Here is a 7,866-nt window from a genome sequence, read left to right as displayed (position 1 = left end):
ACCCCAAATTATTTTTTTTTAAGATTTTATTTTTAAGTAATTTCTACATCCAATGTGGGGCTCCAGCGTAGACCCTGAGATCAAGAGTCTCACACTCTACCAACTGAGCCAGCCAGGTGCCCCATAAACCCAAATTCTTGACTGTTAGTCCATTGAATGTTGCATGATGCTCTTTCTCAAATGATGCCAAGAAACTCACATTTGTATTAATAACTTTATATACTGTTATTTTGAGGAGAAGTAGCTTAGCATAGTGATTAAGAGTGAACCTTGAAGCCAGATACTGGGTATCAAATCTTTCTCTTCTACTTATCTTGGACAAGCTGCTAACCTCTTAGTTTCTTCATCTGTAAGTGGAAATAATAATAAAATAATAACTACCTCAGGATTGTCTGTTGGTATTGAATTAACCAAGACATTATTTGTATAAGTGCTTAGAGAAGTTTCCTGGTTTATAAGTGATATAGAAGTGTTTGCTACATAACTAAATATGTATAGAGATTTATTTCCATTTTTTATGCTGCTGGTTCTGAGCATGATTATAGGGCTGAGGATTAGCAACTATTTTGTATCTTATCCTTCCTACATTTGAGATCCCAGGAGAGAAGGAAAAAAAAAAAAGGCAGGGGAAATGACCCAGTCAAATCTCATTGTTCACATATCTATCAAATCTTTTAATGACATTTTTAAATGAAAAGATAATGGAGTCTTTATATAATACTTTTAGCAGAATTTAGTTGCTTTAAGTTGTTATAATGAACAGAATTTATGAATTTTAGAGGGCAGGGCATATTGGACAATATCACTAGTTTGAAATTTTTGGAGTATAAAATGGAGATATTTCATGACTAAAAATCTCCCTTTGGATAAGTGATGCCCCACACTCATTTATTGGAGGCCTCAAATGCCTGAGTGCATCTGAACAGCAAAAAAAGAATGAGGGGAGCTGTTTTTGAGGACTCAAACTTCTCACTTGCCATTGTCTACTGATTATATCAATCCTTTCAAATTTTAGTTAAGTTTGATCCTGGAGAAGATACTTGATTCTTCTTAGTTAAATTTGGCAAGCTGTCCCTTTGTTAACGCAGGGTGGCACTGTGGAAATGATTGTTTTTCAGATTCACAGTTTATAAATGTCCAGATCACCTTTGATCAGGAACCAGGATGAGATGGAAAAGCAATACGAAAATTTGATACCACAGTAAAGTCTACTCATCTTTGATGTAAAGTAGGAATGACTTGAGGCAGGTTTTAGGGGCTAGTCTGACCAGTGGAATTTAGAAAAAATAGACTTAAACTCAAGGGAACTAGCCAAATGGGTGGATATGGAATATGCTATTGGGTGGAAAGGAAATTAGCAAAAATTTCAACTCTCTGTTGTTAGCAGTTAAGGTGAAAACTAGATGTCTAGAAGTAGTTTTCTTAACAGAAAAAAAATAAAACCAGAAATTCTTTGTCACAGGAAAAGCCTACTTGAGCTGCTATAACCCTCTTAATAGCTGGTGTGTTTATAAGTAAATTAACTCCATTAAGACCACTGATTACTCTAAAAAATATAAAAGAATGATGGCCATGGTCAGGTGACCATGCAATCCCAAGGGTTTTCTGCTAAAGAATTAGGGTTCTTTCTAGTAGAAGCCTGGCAAATCATTATTGACATAGATACATAAATTCTTAGAATTAACCATGGGGTGGGGTAGAGATTGGGTATTTCTAGAAAATCCTGAATGGAAGAAATTCTTTAGGTTTTCAAATATCCCCAAGTAAATGTTTATGAGCAGACATTTCTAGATAGTGACTATTAACTTGCTGTGGCTGGTAAATGAAGGTTTTTGGCAGATTGGCTTTGATAGAGGTTAACTGCCCCATGCTTCTTTTGAATAAATAGAAATTTTATAAATGAAAGCAGTTCTAAACTGGCTTTATGATGACACATTTAATTTAATGTTATTGACAAGGACTATGGTAATATTACAATATGACAAAGGATTCCCCAATCTTCTGTACCTTATGTAATCTTGTTCTTGAAGCCTGGTGAATATTTAGGAGGCAGTAGCTAACTTATTCTCCATGCAAGGAATTGCATGAAAAAGATACCAGCTGTCCAAAAGAAGCTGCAAAATGGTGGAAAATAGAAAAGGTAGACAAGAAAATGTCAAGGGATACCTGGCATAACTGAATGTTTGTTTAGATGGTCTTCAAAGAATGGAATAACAACAAAGAAACTTGATAGGATTCCCATGAAGGGGTTAACAGCTTATTATCATCAATATAGGGTGCGGTGCAGAGGTGAGAGAATTGCTCCTCCCACCTCTTATGTTGCCATATCTAAAATTCTCTATTTTAGCCTAAAGAAATTTCAATCCAATTATGAGGATCATGATTTAGAGTGAAATATATTGAATAGGCAGGGAGTAGGGGAAGAAGGTTGTAAATTTACACTAACAATAAAGTAAAAGGCTTAGATTTGCATGTCCAACCCCTGGATGGAGATCTAAAGACATGCAAAGAATTGGGTGATTTGTCTAGGGTATGGTATCCAATACATTTTAGATTTCTAGATGCAGGAGTTCAATATAAGCCCCCTGATGGATACAGATGGCACCCCGATAGGAGTGAAGGCTATATTGGGAGCATGTGGAGATGTCTGGTAGAGGAAATTAAAGTGAAGCTGGAATAACAAATTGTCAAGTCGAACTGCAAATATTAGTCTGTGGTCACATACGCTTCACTTGAGTGATTAATTTAGGTGGATATTGTGTGTGAATGGGACATGTTTCTTTTACCTTTTCCATAGACTAAATCTGTTCTTCAACCCGTTAACTGGTCAAGCTAACTGATGAACTTGTCCCATCTCTCCTCTATAGCAAACATTAAGCAATACAGTATTCCAGGAGGACAGTGAGAGATTACTGCTATGATTAAGGGAATGGTTGAAGGGTGATTTTTAATTCCCCCGAAGTCATTTTTTTATCAGTCATCTATAGCCAGTATGCAAAATAGATGGTTCCAGGAGTTTGACAGTAGACTAACAGAATTAAACAAGGCGATTCCTTAGATTGATTCACCTATACTTGAAATGGAATAGGATCCATTGGAAGTGCCAGAAGCTAGAGGGGACAGAAGGTCACAAGGCTAATGCCTTCATTTCCATACAAATGTGGATTTCATCCAGGCACAAAGGTAAGATTGCCAGATTTTGAAATAAAACACAGAAGCTCAGTTAAATTTGAATTTCAGATTAAAAAAAATACTTTCTTTTACTATGTCTTAGATATTACATGGGACAAATAATGTATTTTATCTGGCAACCCTATGTGGCATTCTTCTAGATTGGAGTTTAGTATACAGTTACTGTTTTGCTACGGGGATATTTGAATTGCCATACCTGAGTGATATAGGACTCGGACTTGGTAACCATTTAAAGTGTGTTAATATACTATGTTGATTATATCATGATTCGCCTCCTCTGATGAAGAAGCATAGGAAGAGTTAAGGACTGTGGTCACTAGTACTACAAATGGAGACTAACTGATTGATCCAACTAAAATTCAAATGTCCGTCCGGTCTGTGAAATTCGTGGGAGTTCTGTACTCAAAGGCTGTCTGTGCATCTGCTCTTCATTAAGTAGACATACACTGCCTTGTTACAGGTTGTTGGTGTAAACTTCCCCACTATAAAAGGGCATCAGAATGTTCAGGAACCAGAAATACTGATCACGGCTGGGGTGATATAAGAGAGATTAAAATACAGAAGATGATGTTCAGCAAAGATTACTCATAAGATGGAAATAGTATATTCCCGGGCATACTGAGGGAAGATTCAAAGGAATTCACCTGTTCATGAGCGGATTAATTCACTGCCAATAGGACTGACTATAGAGCACTCCAAGGACTTTCCTGCTTCCCTTGCTCCATAAGCTGAACAATATTCTCCCCAATTGAGGCAAAACAGATTTCCTGGATCCCAATTGTCGTTTTCCTTGTAGATTGGAAATCATCTGCAGTACACCCTGCAGATGGTAAAATCTTAGTGACAGAAGGTCAGAGCTGAGAGTTGTTTATTTTGCGGTAGAAGAGAAATTAGGCTTGGGTGCTTAGAGCACTGTTTGAATATTTACAGACTGTTGGGCAGTAGCTAGTGGCCTTGTAATATGGATAGGCAAACAGAATCTTAGATGTCTAGACAATAAAAACACCATTCTATGGAGTTCTCAGTAATGGAAGTTTCTGTGGGAATTTACAGAAAGAATTAAAGTGGTTCATGTAGACGACTGTGTGTGTATGTGTGTGTAATATGCACACACCACACACAACCACACGACAGACAAACACAGTCAAACCCAAAAATCATTTGCCAGCTCAGAAAATGATTGGGATGCTAAAGCAGATGCCTCTGTCAGACCTCCAAGTCTTCCTCCCTAGGTATATATGAAACATACTGACATGCAGGCACTCACCATACACAGACGGAGAAAACATGTATTACCCTGGCATCCTATGAAACTGATATAAGGGACGGAAACTGTACCCATTTTCAATAGGAGAGAATTCACTTGAAAATGATTTGGGGAAAATTTTTTGCACAGTCAAGAGTCCCACCATATCTAGCAAGTAGATCTAAACCAGTAACTCCAGGATGCTACAAATTGCTGTTAAGTAGGATTGGTACTTACTTTATGCTTTACTTATCTTGTAACAGAAGCAGCTTTGGTTAATACAATTAAAAGTTTTAGAGAGCAAATTCTCTATCATCATACATACATTTCACTGCTACCAATGTAAAAAGAGAATGAACAAATGAAAGAAAGAAACAAAGAACAAGAAAAGCAAGAGAACATAGTACAAGGACATACCATATTCCTACTATACCCTCAGAACATTGATCTCACTTAAAATTAAAATGAGAAATCGAAGTACCTGTTACTCAAAAAATGTGATGAAAATGTTTAAAGTATAGATTAATTTCTTTAAATGATTGTACCCTCATGTTGCATATGAAATGAAGTAAGCTAGGGACTTGATGGGAAATTTTTCAAAGATCAAACCTGAGAATGAGGAATGGAGGAGGATGCAAGCACAGAACTTTCTATCTTTCCGACCTCAAAAATTCTTTGATTTTTTTCTGATCCTGTTGTCCCAGGTCTAGGTGTGACTTTGTGTATCTCCAAAGAAGTTGATAAATACACAAGATACAGCACCTATTCATATGTGCTGTGGAATGCATCATCACTTCATCCCATATAGCCAGCCAGATTGCAGTTAACTCTGACTATAACTCCATCACCATCAACAGAGACAGACCTGTGGTTTTTTGTTTTTGTTTTTGCTTTTTTCACCAGTCAAATCCATTGGCATCCATCTCAAGTGATTCTGATAAAAAGTCAGTTAGTCAGTTTTGTCTCCCCTATTGGTAAGAAGTATAGCTGAGCCAGGAGGAGAAATTCTGAGCAAAGAGATATGGGTATGGGTCAAAGATGATAGGTGTAAACAGAGGAGATCCTGCAAACAGGAGGAATGCTCATAAGTCGGAAAGAGTACCAGGAAGGAGGTCAGTCATGCCATTTCCATGGGAGTTCCTCAGATCTAGAGAATAACTGTCCACTATTTTTTTTCTTTTTTTTTCTGTTTGGGTACTATCTAGTGGCTAATGCTAAGAGAAAACCTCTGTGGAGACCTGTGCGTTCCACAGAAGGAAAATTATATTTCTGCTAATGTATATGAAGTCTGCCTAAATACTACACTTGGGTGATCCAGAGCAATAAAATGATACTGTGTGTCTTGATGACTCAACTTCTTGGTAGCTGAAAATAACTAACCATTAGGTTGTGCTTTATAGGCTATATTACCATTGTGATTAATTTTTAAATAAGTCAAATGACATACTACCAATGAAGAATATAGGGCAGAGAGTTCTGACCAGCAGAACTTCTGCACTCTTTGGGGCCACAATCCACAATATACCTTGGTATAACGGGAAAAAATTTGCTGCCATGTGACTAATGTCAAAGCTTGGTTTACTCCCAGTCTCCTTTGATTATACCAAATATAAATTTAGATAGAAAATATTTAAGGAAAGTGGAAATTAAATTAGGATAGCATTAAGAGATAAGAATTTGGATCTTATTTGGTTGCCATTTTTTACCAAAATCACCCTTATGGCAATGCAAGTTTATAGAAACTTTGTGGGAGGGAGTTGAAATTGATGGCAAAATATATAACAGGCTTATAAGACACGCAAAATATTTTTGGGTACACAAATCCAGTAATATTCAGTAACAAAACATGTATGATGACTTGATCAGCCCTGGCCCTGCTATATGTCCTGAGAGGATTTTAGGAGGTAGTGTAGGGATCTGAGTCAATATAAAATAATATTCTTGGAGGTTCTTCGTAATCATGAAGAAGAATTGGTGATCCAAATAAATCTTCTAGCAAGAATTCTCTTCCAAGAAATTTTGGAGGAATTCAAGTTTAGAGGAAAGTAAAGCCATTATTGGACTAACAAAATAATTGCTCTAATGTAACAGTGCTGAGAGCCTAACCGCTCATCCAAGAAGGACTACTGGGTACTTTAATCATTTTGGAATCTGATGTACTTTTAAGATCAGCGGCGAGGATTTCTAGAAGGTCAAATTAGAGAGGTACATTTATGGGAAACTTATTTATTGTAAGCTTACAGCATAAGTTGTGATAGGGTCCCACTTGACTGATGATTTAATCATTTCTAATGGTCTAGAGACAATACATTCTATGGTTTTTTGTTCTTTTTGTTCTTTTGTGTTATGACTCATCTGGGACAAATAAGGGAACAACAGTTCCTTAACAAGTAGATGGGCTGTGTTACATAATGATATCTGGAAGCTAATATGTTAGTGATCTATTGCTATGTAATGACCATGGTGGCCTCAATGTGCCTTTCAACTTTACCAAACTTTAGACAGGTTTCCCCCCCCCCAACTAGAAGCCTTTGACTTCCCTTTTCTTAGAGCATTTGCTTTAGAAAAGTTGCAATTGTAAATTCTTTGTCCTTTAAATGTAAATCTTCTACAACCCAGGAATGTCTTTCTCAAAGACCTCTGAAGATCTCTTTGGAATGTAATCATTAAGATAGTGTCTCTATTTCCTAATCTGTTGAGGGAAGGAGCTTAATTTGCATAAGAGTCAGTCAGCAAATTTAAGTGGCAGATGACCTTATCACCTTGCCCAATCATCCCCCTAATTTTATCCCATACTTTTCCATCAGCTGGCACCAGAGCTTAAATATCTTCTTGTCTTTTATTTCAGGAAGAGTTAAATTCAGTCTTTCTTTCTAATTGCATTAAATCTCTCCTGTTTCACCAGTCATTAATAAGGTCTTCTTTGTCATTCTTAATACTTTAAGTATTTGTTACAACTTCTTTTGAATGGTGACAATTTAACAGTAAACAGTGACTTGAAACAACACATTTATTATTTCATAGGAATAGACACCAGGGTACTATGTATCTAGAGATTTGAGAAAGAGCACTATTTCCTTTCCTTTGACCAACTGACCAATTGATAAGATACCTAGTTTCTTTAACCTGTTGTAACCAACTAACTTCTTGCCACTCTCTATAACCTTATATTGCTTTACGTTACTTTATATACTGATCACCATCTATAATGTTGCATCAATTATTTGGGTATTGTTTTTGCCATTTTCCAGTAAAATGTAGGTCCTCAAATTATAGGATCTTGTGTTTTTTATATTCCTGTATTCCCAGCAACTAAAATAATACCAAGTATATCATATGTCCTCAACATATTTTGATTGAGTGAGTGATTATTATCAGTCTGACATGTTTTATTGCTGATGTTCTTAAAGATATATGTAAGTAAAATC

This window comes from Mirounga leonina, unplaced genomic scaffold (genome assembly GCF_011800145.1).
Source record: "Mirounga leonina isolate KUSES-001 unplaced genomic scaffold, KU_Mleo_1.0 Mir_169, whole genome shotgun sequence".
Taxonomy (NCBI): domain Eukaryota; kingdom Metazoa; phylum Chordata; class Mammalia; order Carnivora; family Phocidae; genus Mirounga; species Mirounga leonina.
This window is presented reverse-complemented; position numbering follows the sequence as displayed.